Below are 16,806 nucleotides of genomic sequence, written 5' to 3' on the forward strand. Positions count from 1 at the left end.
CAAAATTGAGACTCAACTAGAAAGCCAGGGTTTTTCAAGGGAACAGGGATTGAGATGAAGAAGAAAACTGTTAGTTACGAAAGTTTTGGGGGAGAAAGGAAAAGGGACCTGGAGGTTTATAGATGAAAGCAAGATATGGACAGGATAGAATGAATCTTCAAAGAGATGTGGATCCTGAATCTTGACTGTAGAAGAAGGTACTAAATGTAGCAAGGAGCATGTCATTTCTTCCCCTCACCAGGGGTGAGTCAGCGGGTATCAGAGAAGGACTTGCTACTCTTGAAGAAGGTGCCAAAGTGGGTGATATCTCAAAAGATGTCTCCCATTAAGAAATGTTCACAGATTTCTATCCCCTCTCATGATTTTCCTAGATCCTGCCTTTTCACAGGCAAATTCTGAGAAGAAGCTTTCCATGTTCATTGCTTCTACTTTCTCACCTTCTGTTCATGCCTCAACTCTTTGAAGTCTTGTTAAAGACCATGTCACACAACTGAAACCCTTTTTCCATTTTTTCCAATGCTATCTCTAATGCTCAATCTCTCAATCCTTTTCCTTTTTAACCCCTCAGTAGTACTTGATGCTTTTCACCACCCCCTCATTTCAAATACTTTCTCCTCTCTGGGTTTTCATGAAGTTGTTCTCTCATTGTTCTTTTTCTGCCTGTCAAACCAATCATTTTCAGTCTTCTTTGAAGATCATAATCTAAGTCCTGTCTCCTATTTATAATTGTACCATAGCGGTGTGCTTTTGCCTTTCTCTTCCCTCTACACTTGTTATTGACACCATTATCTCCCATAAGTTTACAATTCATACCCAAAGCTACATATCCAGTTCCCATTTCTCTGCTTAGCTCTAGTTCCACATCTCTAATTGTACTCTTGACATCTCTATTTGGGTGTTTGATTGGCATCTCAAATTCCATGTATCCAAAACAGAGATTACTGTCTTTCTTCTAAACCTGCACATCTTTCTAATACCTCTTTTTCTCTCAAAGGTACCACCATTTTTCCAGCAATTCAAATTAACTTAGGCATTATTAGTGATCCTTTATTCTCATTCATCATTCAGAGAATAGTGATAGCAACAGAATTCCGAGGAAATGAGCCTTGTGAATAGATGGTTCCCTAGATAAAGGAAGCACCCTTCCAAAAGTTGAGGAAGTGCACTCCCCCCAATATCAATACCTAGGACAAATGCCCAGCTTCCCATGATGGTTCACATTCTGTGTCCAATATCCAGAGTGAACAGTATTTAGGTGATAGACTAACATCACCATTGCATTTTAGCACATGAAAAGTGATGCAATTTTATTGACAATTCCAGGGGGAAACTATTTTTGAGACATACAGATAATTAGGACAAAATAGCATCCAAAATTCAGTTATCCATAAGTTGTTCCACTAAATCATCTTGACTTTGTTCTATAGAAGCAATCATAGTGATTCAGAGTGAATCTGACACACAGTTTGGCTCCATAAACTCCCTGAATCCCAAGGAACATAGATGCATTTATTTTCATTGTATGAGCTAATGTATAATATGAACACGAGCTTCACCTGGAGTGTTCTAAGTTAAACAAGAAAAATATTGAATTGTAGAAGGAGACTTTGATATTCATGTGCTACATTTGAATTCCACTGGACTCATCATTAAAGGGTCTTTTTGAGTCACAGATAGTAATAAGCTGTAATACCCCCCCTTTTCTTCTTTCTTTCATTATCTGTTAAAGCCATATCTTTTCTATAGTACATGAATATAAGCATTATCCTGTAAATATAGTTATTTTGATTCTTGCTAGGTGTAATGTAAAGATCCCACTAAGTTAGACATTAGACACCTTCAGATATACAACTATTTCTCCTCCTAACCAGCTGCACACAATTCACTTTACCTTACTAAACCTATTTTTTTTTCATCTCCCAGGTGATCTAAAAACTCCCTTGGAGCTTTATCATTTAATGATGCATTTGTTCCAGATTTGTAATTTTGTTGATATTAGGAACTGCCAGTGAGGAAAATCCCCTCTACCAGTGCAGATTAGAAACTACTTTACCATCTATGTTCTTAGGGAGTTAGTTACCTTGGACACTGAGAGGTCACAACTTGCCCCAGATTAGTATTTATTAGAGACAGGATTTGAAATGAGAAATATTTTCTATCCACTATGTCATGTAACTTGTCTAAGATCTACTATATATCTCTCATATATTCATTTTGCTTGACTAATTTAGATTAATTGAGGGGAGGTCAATCTTCTGGGACACAAAACTCAGTTGGTTCCCCAGCTCCTGGGGGTTTTTTCTCCTTACCTTTCAAAACTGACAAGATTGTAGCTTCTAATCCTCTTCTAAAAGGGAAAAGAACAAATGCAGAAGCCAAGGACCTAGGCCCCTTTCATGCTGTCCTCAGTAAGGGAGAGCCCAAAGCCTCTCTTCCTACATCATTATCTCTTGTTGGCATCACTGGATGCCATTTGTGAAAAATTCAAAGAGATTCATCAAGAGCAAATAACCAAGAAAGAGTGAAATGCCAAAGCTCTGCTCCCTAATGACTTCTGAATGAATTTTCAGTTTTGGCTCTGTAGCTATTCAAAAGGTGTCTTTCTCCTGACCACATGATTAGCAGCCTAGAGCCACTCACATCCAAGTCTCTCCAAAACATTTCTATCATATGTCATCACAACGCTCCTGGAAGCTGCCTTCCCAGCTTCTGCTTTGTAGTGTCATCACAGGATTTCTATGAATATGCATAAAGGAGGGGGGAGAGGTGAATAGTGACATTCCCAGGTCACTTAGCCTTACTACTTCATGATTTGTGTTTTATATTCTAGAAATACTAACCATATTCCTGTTGAGCATTCTTTCATATATTTTTAGGCCATGGAAAATCTTTATTTTAAAGAAATCAGGGAACAGAATCATGGGTCTCAACTGAGACCATAGAATTCTGACACAAAAAGGTGTCCTCCAGGTCCTCTAGGAGGAATAGCTTGAATAGCAAAAGGCTGGCCAGGGAGGGGGATGGTGCATCCTTCATAAGCTAAAGTACTGTTCCAGCTTCGTATTTCCCTCCTCATCTAGGGTCCACCCACTGTCTTCCTTATCTGGATCCATCTGGCCTACCAATTGCATGCATCCCCAGTCAATAACTGACTCCTTAGGAGAAATAGGGGGCATCGTCCTAGCACTCCTTGTACAGGTACCCCTGCCTCCCCTGAGGGGAGGGAAGGTTCTTTGGTCATCCCTGAGGGAGACTTTCTATTTCTGAGTCCAGCTTCTTTCTGTAGGGCAATGTTGGGGAGAGAAACCATTTGGGGATTGGTGAATGAAATCATCCTGAGGATGGACACCAGGCTAGGGATGGATGTTCACTCCAGGAGTGGATGCCATGTTGAGAAAACATACAAGGTGAATGCCAAGTTGGAGATGAACACCACGTTGGTGATGAATGCCGCACGGGGGACAGACAGCCAAGTAGGGATGACTGCCATGTTAGGGGTAGATGCAAGGCTGGAGATGCATGCCCAGGCTGGCAATGGATGCCAGACTGGGAAGAGACACAAAGTTGGTGATAGATGTCCGTATTGGGAGGGGGTTGCCATATTGGAGAAAAACACTGCAAAGAGAAGGACTCCACATGGGGGATGGACAGTCAGGTGGGAGATGTACATCAAGTTGGGGATGGATGGGATAAGGGACTGAGGTGGGGATGGACCCCCAGGTAAGGCATGAGCAACCTCATGGGCATAGATATTCAGGTGAAAGATGGATGCCATTTTGCTTTCATATGCAAGATGCCATACATCCTCCTTTTCCTCTTCTACAGCAGATAGTCCAGGGCAGTCAGAGCCATTGCAATCTGTACTCCAGAGATGATACCCAGTACCACAGAATGACTTGAGTCTGGTTTGCACTGTGGTGGGGCTCCTGATCACACTTCATTAGGCTGACAGATTTGCTATGTAGAACCTCTCAGTGTATAGCCTGTGTACCGCTGAACTGTTGGTAGAGCCCAAACATGTAACTGGTTCCATTTTCTTCCCATTCTTTGGGGCAGAAAGCCAGTCTCATGAGACCTCTGGCTGCAGGCTCTGTTGCAGCTGCTGGTGCTGCTTGTGGGCCACACTTGTGGAATTTTTAATGTCCAACCTCCCAATGATGAGGGCATCAAACTGGCAGAAGGGGTCACTCCCACAGAGGGGGGCTACCTGAGGTGTCAGGAACCTAGGTGCGAACATAGGCAGGAAGGTAGAGTAATGTTTCAACTCTCAGAGGTAACCATCCACCAGAGACTAGGAATCACAGGCATACAAGCAGAAATGTTTCCAAATGACCCAGTCAGTTCCAAATTCGAATAGCGGGTGGGGCTTGGAGGTCATGCCAGGGGTGGGGGTAAAGGGAACAGGGCCATCATATTCCTCAGGGTGAAATCATCAGACATCATTTAGGGTTTGCAAAAGGCCCTGACAGTGATTCAGGGTCTTGTCAGGGAGAAGGACATTCAGACTCAAGAAAGTTTCATGAACCTGGATTTTCATGCCAGTCCCCAGACACTGACAGAACCATGCCTTTCAGATCCATCCAGCTCTTCTCAGTGAAGTTCAAAATCTTCTGATTCAGTAGCACCTTAAGGGTCCTCCCCGTAGGGTCCCTAAGCCATTCCTCCAGCACATCTGGAGTGTTCTCCTTCACCATGACTGGTGAGATACCTGTCACTGAGACCTGGGCACCAATGAGCATCAGGACTGACTGGGTCCTGCCCTGTGCCAACAATTTTGTGAGGCTAGACTGCACCAGTGCATACTGTCCGTAGGCCATTGAATGTAAAGCAGATGCTGTCAAAGGTAAGGAAAGGCCAGGTGAGGAGGACAGCAGGTGTGACAGTTGCTTGAGGGATAGTAAGGTAAGTAGAATGGGAAGTTTTAGACCATAAGCAGTAATAATAGAAGGCAATCACATTATAGATCTAATGCAAATGGCCAAGCACCAGAGGAAGTTACCGTTAGCCCCAGTCTTGACCACAGTCTGGGGTGCTACAACTCAGTGTGTCCCTAACCAGTATTTGAGTCCTCCAGTATAAAGTAGCAGCACTGCTGATCTGAGGCATACCAGGGACTCACTTGTATACCCTGTATACAGTGCATGGCCTCCAGAAGATACAATATGTGCACATGCTCTTCTCAATATTATATCCATAATTGGCAAAGAACCTCCCAGTGTCCACTGGAGCCTGGACCAGGGTACAGGGAAGGTCCTCAGTCTCTGTCAGGAAGTTGGGAAGCTTTTTCTCCAACAAGACCCAGTTCATGCACTTGGCAGTAGCCCACACAGCAGAACATCAAGGCTTGCTCATTGCTTCACACCATGGGCAGATCCTGCGATCCCTCTCTCCATCAATGTGGTTGCTCCAAGAAATATACAAGGTGCATCCCACATCTGATACTGGGATTTGACTAGCATTGAAGTTAAAATGAAGTTGTCATTGTTGGGGAAGTTCCTGGCTAGAGTGTAGAGGTACATCTACTCAGCCATCTATTCATCACATTAGGGCTTGCCTGTCTCTTGGTAGCCCCAAAGTTCTGTGTTGACTCTGAGTACTCTGAGATAGCAGGGAGCTCTTCCAGGACAGGGAGAGGTTGATAGCGATCCCTGGGGTCCCATAATACTGCCACATGGTCTGCTTGATCCCCTCTCTCGTGTTAGTCTGTTATAAAGCCAAGCAAGAGCAGCTTTCCAGAAGAATGCTACTATGAACAGCTTTTAAGATTCTGATTACATATTATAGTGAACACTCTATTTATTCAATAGCAAATCAGAGCAAAACATTCACAGCAAATCCAGGTACAGCATTCACAATGTTACAATTTATCACAGATAATCAAAAAACAGCATTCACAACAACTTATCACAGAAAATGGCCACATGGTTTTCACCACAGTGATCACAAATTTTTGAACAAAGAACAATCATTTATAACTCAATCATTCAATCTTCTCAATCATTCAATCATCCTTAAGGAGTTTTGCCTCCTTAAGTACAATAGTCAAAGTTCTCCACTCATGGGGCACACTAAGTTAACTCAGTCACTTATTCAGTCACTTATTCACCATTCGGTCATGAGAAAATACACAAGCCCTGAACCCCTAGGTCACTAGTAAATTGCAATTTCTCAGTCAGTACACAGTATCCAAGTAAAGTCTTCTTTCAGCTTGACTCAGGGTGATCTCTCAGATTCCCTGGATCCCCTTCCATGGTCCCAGATCCTACCTGGATTCACCAAACTGTCACCTGGGTTCAAAGGCAGATAGCTCCCAGGTCCTTGTCCAGATCTGTGTTCAGTTCCTGTTCCATGCTGAAGCTCACAGCATCCAGTCCACCTTAAATCCTTCACTGTCTCTCTTTCCAAGAAGTCAAGGCTCAACAAAGCCACAAACAGGTTCATAAAAAGTACCAGCCTCACAGTCACACTTCCTCAGTTTTCGGCAGCTTGAGCTGGCTCTCAGAAATTCTCAGCAGTTCCTCAGCAACTCCATCTGGCCTTCAGAAATCCTCAGCAGCTCTGTCTGGCCCTTGGATTCAGCAAAAGTTTCAGCTGGTTCCCAGAAGCAAAATCATTTCACCCAGGTTCCCAAAATCAAAATCATTCTCTCCAGCAGGGGCAGGAGGGGGTTCCTCTTCAGCCTCCCCAGCAGCAGCATCTTCTGCCTCCATGAAGCTTGTTCCAAGAAGATCCGCCTTTCCCAGCCAGGGTCTTTCCTTATATCCAGTATTGTTCCTCCCTATTCAGCCCTTTCCTGTTATGTGAGCAACAGGCATTTTCTGTTCAGCCCCTTCCTGCTAGGTCAGCAACAGGAGTTCATATCTTCTGTTTCTTTAACAGAGGCTTGATTAATTACTAAGTGCTAAGTACCACTCAGCTTAGCAATACAAAAGGAACTTCAAATTTCATTATTATTATGCCTATGACACTGCTGGGATAGACTGCCAGCCAGATCTCAGATAGGAGAAAGTATTGCTATCATTCAGGGAAACATTGAATGGAATCTGTCAGCTTTCATAGAGAAGTGGAGATACATAGTAAGTCCTGTCTTCATCACCCACATAGCCTTGAGTCTGGATTTCTTGAAACCTGAAGACCACAAAGGTCATTGAGACTTGGGTGACCCATGGCTCACCCTGTCTTTGCCTCTCATCAGAAAGCCAAAATAGGGCAAAATCTCCAGAAAGAACTACCAGTAGCTGGGAGAGCAGGTGTTGAGGGATGAACAGGTCAAATGACAAGAGAAATTTCTTCTGAAATACCCACAGTGCCCAGCATAAGACTCTAGGGTCTTTTGTGGCCAACCAGTGATCCCAGCTGTACAGGATCAGGAAACACCAGAATTGCATGTTCAACTGGTCTAAATGTTCTCTTCTGAGTAATGAGTCAGCATACTAGTGGAAGAAAAGAGAATGATCCATACATTCCCTTGGCCTTAGCAGATCTGCAGTAAGGCAGGAAGGGCAGACAACCTTAGCCTGACACAGCCTTTTCCCAACCTAGACCATCTCCCCACTCCTGAGCATTCTTTTAAAAAAAGATCAATTCTTTCTCTCTAAAATTTGTGTGTGTGTGTGTGTGTGTGTGTTCGACTTATGCAATGAATTCTGATCCTATAGACTCAAAATAGTAGAAAGGCATCATTTTTTAAAATCCAATTCTTAGAATCTGGGACATGATTCATTTGTCCCAATAAGACATTATTGAGCATCATTATATTTAAAACTGATTGAGGAGTATAAGGGTTGAATGTACTATAATGGAAACCATGGGTAGCCATGAAGAGTTATTGATTCTAGAACAATACTTCAAGAAATTGTCTCTCAGAAAGAAAAAAGGTTTTTAAGTTTGGCCCTAAAAGAAAAACTTGGAGTAGATCTGTCATACTAGCTTGTAAATGGCCTTTTAAAGATGGTGAGTGAAAAATCACATTGAGTACAAATGGAGAATCAAAAATACTCGAGTGAGAATAAAAATAATCTCTCTACACTGTGGAATTGTTGACATGATAGAAAAAAATCAATTTTGCTTTTTTATTGACATAGTGATCTCATCATTTGTAATATATTAAATACATCATCTGTTTAACCTCTCCTCCACACCATCAAATCACATGTAGAGATTGGGTCAGGGAGATGGGGAGGAAGTAAATAAAGGTGTGTTTTTTAAACTTCCTCTTGGAAACTATTTTAGCACATATAATGATATATTTATTCATTTTTATTATAAAGATTGATAATTCTCTAAGAACAGGGATTATGTGTTTTATGGATTTTTTTATTTCTTGTTGAATGGTATAAAATTTTGCACATGGTAGATACTAAAAAATCTTTGTTAAGCTGATGAATAGAGTAATGAATGGCTTTATAATATTGCAGATAGTTCTGTGAAACTCTAAAATGTATGTATATACATATATGTGTATACATACATATAATATATAGACATGTGATATGTATATATCATGGGCATGTGTGGGTTTGTATACACATATGTGTATGCATGTATACATGTATGTATATAGCTATCTGAAATATATGACTAAATAAAATCACAAGTCCTGTTTAAAATTAAATGTAAAAAAAAAATTGACCATTTTGAACTGGTAACATAGCCCAACCATTGGAAAGAAGTGGTAGAATTTCTGGAATGCATTGAAAAATTAATTTTGAAAATCTGTGCCAAGAATATATCAAAATCTATCTGCTAAATCAAGGGCCAGGGACATACTTAGTGACTTTTGTGAATAAAGCCTGATATTTGTCCCTATGGAAACTCTGACCCAATTAAACCTGGATGTTATTACATATGTATGTGTCTGTATATGTGTGCCTGTGTGTATTTACATGCATATTTTCATTCAAGGTCTTGATTTCTGTTGACATAGCCTTCAAGGATCCAGTATTACCTGCTCACCACAGTGAGATACTTAGATTTATTGGAGATGTTTAGTTAAAAAAAAAAGCTAACTATATTCATATACGCATATGTGTATAGATGAGTAGAGTTAGCTTTTTTTTTTTAAACATTAAACATCTCCATTAAAATCTGTTCCATCTTGTGGTAAGGGACTGACCCTGGCTTCTGGAAGACTATGTCAATGGAAGTGAAGTTCTCAAAGGCCTTACCAACAAAGAGTAGGTTAGTAAAGAATTGTGTCTCAATCAGGAAATTACCTTCCCTAAGTAGAGGAAGACTCATCACAAGAAGCTTAGCCAACAGATGGTAGATAGTCTTTGGTCATAGCAACTTATTAAGACTATTCACTAAGGCACGAAAAGGCTGTGACCTCTGTTAGTAAGACAAGAATGTAACAATGTAATGAACTTTGCAAAAATGTAAAGGAAGTTTACATGATTTCCTTCCATCTTCCCTTCCCAGGAACCTTGTCTTCTTATACTCTGCAATTGAGATGTGATCCTTTCATGAGGATTTCTCTCTGAACTCTCCATTTTTTCAGTCACTGTAGGAAATGGGGTAGTCAAGAGAACTGGTTCTGCGGTTGGAGGACCTGGGTTCAAAAATCAATTCATTAGCTGTGTTGCCTTGGTCAAGTAACTTAACTGCTCTTGGCCCTATACTAGAAGGCTTCTGAGGTCCTTTTCAGCCCTATATCTGTAAAAGAATGAATGTAATTGTTATGGACTAAGCCCCATGTAAACATTCCTAAGGATGCAAATATAAAAGTGAGAGAAAATCCCTACATATAAGGTGCTTACATTCTAATAGGTGAAGGCTTTGAATACTGAGGAATGGTGGCTAGGGAGTTTAGATATGAAGAGTCACAGGGATATTGAGTTAAATCACAATATTTCCTAAACATTGGTCATAATGATTTAGTTACTGAATTCAGAACAGGAGGTGGATATGGGGAAATGAGATGGTGACATCATCTGTTCCATTGTCAAAGATGGCCGAGGATGAATGGTCAAATGAATTGAGGCTTACCTGTCTTAATATGCTACTAATATTGAGGTACATTTAGCAGGTAGATTCTAATGATGTACATGTGATTTGAAGTTTTCTTGAACTTTGGCTATAAGGATTTGGACATTATTTGAACTCACAAGTTACATGTTACTAAAGAGGTTATATTACCAGTTAGAAATAGAATCCTGAGCAGCAGTTTTTGTATACAAAACTAATACTACAAACTGTACCAGGGTAAGCCCTGTGAAATGCCCCCTCAGCTGACCGGTTTGGCATCAAAAACAGCATCATGAATCCTGATGCTGGGGATTCCATGAAAGTATAGAGAGAAGAGGGTAGGAGTTCTCTCCAGCATCCAGTGGCTTCTAAACTAGGTGCTAAGCTTTGTTACCAATTGTGACAGCAATAGCTAGCAGTTACATAATTCTTTTAGATTTACAAAACACTTTACATACATTGTCTCATTTCATTTGATCCTCAAAATAACCATGGAAGATAGGTTCTATTATTATCTCCATGTATTGAGTTAAATAGGTTAAATGACTTAACCATAGTGACATAGCTAGTTTGGTGTCTTGGATTTGGACTTGGGTATTCTTCATTCTGAGTCCTATACTCTGTCTACTACAGCATCTATTCACTAGTATGTGCTTCCCTCAATATACCACTGAAGAACAAGTGCTACTAATGCCTTCTGAATTTGGCACCCTAGGGCAAAGCTGTGATTGTAGTTGTTGTTGTTGTTGTTGAATCATTTCAGTCATGTCCATCTCTTCATTACCGTATCTGGGGTTTTCTTGGCAAAGATACTGGAATGGTTTGTCATTTCTCACTCTATATAAGGAAACTGAGGCAAACAGGATTAAGTGACTTGCCCAGGATCACAGAGTTAGTAAGTGACTGAGGCCAGATATGAATTTAGGAAGATAAGTAAGTCTTCCATATTTCAAGTCCAGTATTATATCTACCCAGCTACCTAGCTGCCCAAAGCTCTGATTGCCCCACCCTAATTAGAATTTAGGTCAGAAGAGTGCTTTTTTCACAAATAGTTAAATTCAGTAAACATTTATTAAGTACAAGCTATGTGGAAGGCATTGCCCTAGAACAGCACTTAGAGAAACCCAAGGAGAAGTTGCTATCAGAAAAGCAAACTCTACTATTGAACAAGCCTGGCTATTCCCTGAATGCCAGTCTGTTACAAAGTCAGATAAAATCAAGCTCCATTTGGGGATTTTCTGGAGTAAAGACCCTTTATAGTTCAGCTCCTGGAAATTCAAGGACATTTAAGACAAGAAAGAATGGACATAGGAAAATCATGCAAAGCGCTGAGAAATTAGAAGTTATTAGCATGAATTGTAAATCGCTAATATAAATTATAAATACACTTCCAAGAGTGATTTTCATCTGCTGGGTTAGCCTGTTATTCATTACTTATTGTTAACATTTAATTAGTGGGAGTCTCAATGGGAACACTGGCAGCAGTGCCCTGATTGAGAAGACGCCCTGGCAGAATCCTTTTATATATTTAGACTGATAAGTAGTTAAAAAAAGAAAAAAAGTCAAGCTTAATGGTCTAGCCACAATTCCTTCCTCAGGAATGTTGGATTTGACAGCCATTTGACATCAAGACCTAGGATCAGACACTAATAAAAACTAAAAGATTTCTAAAAGTGGAAACAAAAAGTCTCCTAGTGAGGATCTCTCTGTTCTCTTGTAGTAAAAGACTGTTACTACTAAGTAGCTGACTGGAGGTTATTGAACTATCCTTGAGCATTTTGTGGATATTATCAAAACTATACTCACTCTTTAAGAAATTCAATTTGCCATCATATTCTTATAAGAGCATGAGGCAAGAATGTATATTTGAATGCAATTCAGAGTAGCCCCCAACTTAAGGAGCAGACTTTAGTTTGTATTATCCTTACATATCTCCTAAGATTATTTTTTTAACCATATGCTGCTAAGAAGTAGGCAAGTTTCAGAATTAGCTGTATGCAGCTTGGTAACAATTAACCATCTGTTTATAATGCTGTTAGGGACTGACAGCATCTCAATGGAAGTAGGGAAAACAACAGAAATATTGTATCTGCCAAGTTTTAGTCGTTAGTTATCTTACATAGTAATTTGTTGTCTCATGAGATCATTAAGGAGTGAAAGAAGCACACTGAGATACAAAATAAACTCTGTAAAGCAGGTAGTTTGATAGCTATTTAATGATGTGCTGAAAAGAGTAGGAGACAAAAAAAAAGGAAAAAGAAAAGACCCAAACACAGATTCTTGCACTGCAGCCAAAATTTTACATTAGGGGAATATTTTGAGAGGACAATTTCAGTTTTCCAAAAGAGATATTTGATTATTCTAAGGACCAACTTTCACCAAGTCACTTATTAAAAATGTTCCTTGAGGTGAAAGACCTGTCCTGAAGCATTTCATAATAGTATATTCCCCTGGTAAAGCTCCATCTTTATCTCCATTTGCCTTTTCCACAATCCCTATAACTTTGCCCCTCTCAATCAAGCACATTAATTTCTTGATGCAAACTCTTTTATAGAAAAAAAAATCAACAGAATGAGGTTTCATTTTAAGCATAAATTTGAATAAAATGAAGATGTATTACAAATTGGAAAATCAATAATCCTTTGGTATTTGCTCTGATGCTTTCATTCATGAAATAAGATTTTTATATATAAAGTAAGGAGGACACTTGTTAAAATAGATATGATGTTAATTAGTTGCTATTTTAAATTATTCTAATTATTAATTATATTCACAGCTTGATCTCATGAGTTAGAATAATTTCGCACTATGCCTAGCTTTTATTTTTCATTCCAGTGAAAAGCAATGTCCTTGAAAACGGGGACAATATTGCTTTGGTTTATATCACCAGTGTCTAGCTCACTGTTTGGTACCTAGTAGACACTTAATATATGCTTCTTGAGGGAAGAGCCAAGATGGCAGAGTACAAGCAGGAAATTCCATGACCTCCCACCAAAACCACCTCAAAGACCTATAAAATATGACTCTAAAATATTTTAGAGCTACAGAACCCACAAAATGACAGAGAGAAGCAAATCTCCCACTGAAGGCCCTATGGCAGCCCGACAGAAAGTGTTCATTGAAGAATGCTGGGAGCTAAGCACAGTCGTGCATGAGCTGCGTGTTTTTGGCCTCAGGGAGGCAGCAGAGGTCAGACCAGACTTCAGGAAAGTGAATCACCAGCAGCTGTGGCAGTTTCCAGATTTTTCAAACCATAATCGCCAAAAAGAAAGTAAAAAGTCAACCTGAACACTGTTGGAAAGGAAGGGTTCAGACCAACCCCTGCCCCTGGGGCAAGAATTAGCTGAGGCACAGTAGCTGCAGGGGCTGCCAGTGGCTGCTTCAGGAGATCCTTATCTACAGATCATAGGAGGAACAAGCAACCATCCAGAAGAAAATCACTCTTCCTTTGACCTGCTTGGATCTGGTGGCTTTCTTGGGCAGTGGTCCTGGAGTGAGAAATGCCAATTTGCCAGTATGGTGTCTGTAGAGAGGGCACTGTCCTCAGACCTCTGACAACATTTGTGAAAACCCCAGCAATTTGGTAAAAAGCTCTCCTCTCTGGAGGCAAAGTTTTACTGTGGCAAAGAGCTCAAAATTCAAGTAATCGACTGGCCAAATGATCAAGCAGAGGAAGCATAAACAGACCATAGATTCCTTTTTTGGGGAAAAAAAGGATCAAAGCATAGAATGGAAGGAAGACAATGAAGTCAGAACTCCTGCATCAAAAGGTTCCAAGAAAAATATGAATTGGTTACAGGCCATGGAGGAGCTTAAGAAGGATTTTGAAAACCAAGGAAGGGAAATGGAGGAAAAACTGGGAAGACAAATGTAATGATGCAATAATATCATGAAAAGAGAGTCAACAAACAGACTGAAGAAAATAATACCTTATATAATACCTTAAAAAATAGACTAACTCAAATGGCAAAAAAGGCCCAAAAAGCCAATGAGGAGAATGCCTTAAACAGCCAAATTTGCCAGATGGAAAAGGAATTTCAAAAACTCATTGAAGAGAATCCCTTCAAAATTAGATTGGAGCAAATGGAAACTAATGACTTTATGAGAAACCAAGATACAATAAAACAAATGAAAAAATAGAAGTCAATGTGAAATATCTCATTGGAAAAACCACTGACCTGAAAAATTGATCCAGGAGAGATAATTTAAAAATTATTGGACTACCTGAAAGCCATGATCAAAAAAAGAACATAGGGGTGGCCAGGTAACACAGTGAGTAAAAGCACCGGCCCCAGTATCAGGATGACATGGGGATCGAATCTGGGCTCAGACACTTAGCACCCACCCAGAAACACCTGGTTGTGTAACCTTGAGCAAGTTACTTAACCTCAATTGCTTAAAAAAAAGAACTTAGAAATCATCCTTCAAGAAATTTTCTCAAGGAAAATTGCCCTGATATTTTAGAACCAGAGGGCAAAATAGAAATTGAAAGAATTCACTGATCATGTCTTGAAAAAGATCCCCCCCCCAAAAAAAAAAAACTCCTCAGAATATCATGGCCAAATTCCAGAGTTCCCAGAACAAAGAGAAATATTACAAACAGCCAGGAAGGAACAATTTTACTGTTGTGAAACACAATCAGGATAGCTCAAGATCTACCAGTTTCTACATTAAGGGATCAAAGGGCTTAGAATATGATATTACAGAGGTCAAAGGAGTTCAGATTAAAACCAAGAATCACCTACCCAGCAAAATTGAGTATAATGTTTCAGGGGAAAATATGGTCATTCAATGAAATAGAGAATTTTCAAGAATTTTTTTATATTAAATTTTGTTTATTTTTAGCTTACATCGTTCATTTCCACAAGATTCAGAGTTACAAATTTTCTCCCTATCCTTCCCCTACCCACCACCCCAAAACAGAGATCCCACTGTATATCCCTTCAACCAATCTGCTCTCTTCTATAATTTTATTAATAATTTTAAAAAATATATATTTGATTTTAAAACTTTGAATTCCAGATTCTTTCCCTTCCTCCCTCCTCACCCACCCTTACTGGGAAGATAAGAAATTAAATATAGGTTGTACATATGTACCTATGCAAAACCTTTCCATAGTGGATTTATTGTGAGAGGCTGACTATATTTCCCTCCATCCTATCCAGCCCCCCACTTGTTCTATTCTCTGCTTTGACCCTGTCCCTTTTTAAAAGTGTGTGCTTCCAACTTCCCTCCTCTTCCAACCTGCCCTCTCCTCCATCATTCCCCTTCTCCTCCCCTTCCCCCCTACTCTCCTGTAGGGCGAGATACCCTATTTAGTGTATATGTCATTCCCTCCCTAAGCCAAATTCAATGAGAGTAAGGTTGACCCATTCCCTTTTGCCTTCCTGTTATTTCCCTCCATTGTAACAGTTTTCCTTTGCCACTTCTATATGGGATAATTTACCCTATTCTGTCTCTCCCCATCTCCTCTCATTATATTCCTCTCTCACCTCTCAATTTCACCTTTTAAGTATCATCTCTTCCTATTCAACTGGTCCTGTGCCCTCTGTCTATGTATACCTGTACACATATATACACACACTCACATATGTATTTATACACCCATATACTCTCCTATATAGACATATGTATGTATGTATGTATACATACATATACATTTATGTTCCCTTCAACTATTTTCATACTGAGAAAAGTTTCATAAGTTACAATTATCATTATTACATATAGGAATATAAATAGTTCAACTTTAATAAGTTCCTTATGATTTCTTTTCCCTCTTTGCCTTCTCATGCTTCTCTTGCTTCTTGTATCTGAATGTCAAATTTTGTATTGAACTCTGTTTTTTTTCATCAAGAATGTTTGAAAGTACTCTATTTCATCGAATTACCATATTTTCACCTAAAACATTATACTCATTTTTGCTGGGTAGGTGATTCTTGGTTTTAATACCAGCTCCTTTGACCTCCAGAAAATCGTATTTCAAGCCCTTTGATCTTTCAATGTAGAAGCTGCCAGATCCTGTGTTATCCTGATTGTGTTTACACAATATTCAAATTGTTTCTTGGATGCTTGTAATATTTTCTTCTTGATCTGGGACCTCCAGAATCTGGCTATAATATTCCTAGGAGTTTTCTTTTGGGGATCTTTTTTAAAGAGCTGATCAGTGGATTCTTTCAACCTCTATTTTGTCCTCTGGTTCTAAAATATCAGGGCAATTTTCCTTGAGAATTTCTTGAAGGATGATTTCTATGTTCTTTTTTTTTTTTAAGCAATTGGGGTTAAGTAACTTGCTCAAGGTTACACGGCCAGTTATTTCTGGGTGTGGTGCTAAGTATCTGAGCCCAGATTCGATCCCCAGGTCATCCTGACACTGGAGCCAGTGCTCTTACTAGCTGAGCCACCTGGCCACCCCTGAGCAATTGGGGTTAAGTAACTTGCTCAAGGTTACACGGCCAGGTGTTTCTGGGTGGATGCTAAGTGTCTGAGCCCAGATTCGATCCCCAGGTCATCCCGACACTGGGGCTGGTGCTCTTACTCGCTGTGCTACCTGGCCGCCCCTTAGGTTCTTTTCTTTTTTATCATGGCCTTCAGGTAGTCCAATATTTTTAAAATTATCTCTCCTGGGTCAATTTTCCAGGTCAGTGGTTTTTCCAATGAAATACTTCACATTGACTTCTATTTTTTTCATTTGTTTGGATCTGTTTAATAGTGTCTTGATTTCTCATAAAGTTACTAGTTTCCATTTGCTCCAATCTAATTCTGAAGGAATGATTCTATTTAGTGAGCTTATGAGATTCTTTTTCCATCTGACAAATTTGACTTTTGAAGGCATTTTTC

The 16,806-nt window shown here is 39.7% G+C and overlaps 1 protein-coding gene and 1 pseudogene across 1 annotated transcript in view; one reads left to right on the plus strand and one right to left on the minus strand.

The window, feature by feature from the left end:
- LOC138157377 (contactin-associated protein-like 2) overlaps positions 1 to 16,806 on the plus strand; it is a 2,155,842-nt gene that overhangs the window by 1,507,720 nt on the left and 631,316 nt on the right. The window lies entirely within an intron of this gene.
- LOC138157368 (sushi domain-containing protein 2 pseudogene) lies at positions 3,820 to 6,710 on the minus strand (annotated as a pseudogene).

This window comes from Petaurus breviceps, unplaced genomic scaffold (assembly GCF_028583685.1).
Source record: "Petaurus breviceps papuanus isolate PSGF00001 unplaced genomic scaffold, PetGlider_PUasm1.0 112, whole genome shotgun sequence".
In the NCBI taxonomy this organism is placed as follows: domain Eukaryota; kingdom Metazoa; phylum Chordata; class Mammalia; order Diprotodontia; family Petauridae; genus Petaurus; species Petaurus breviceps.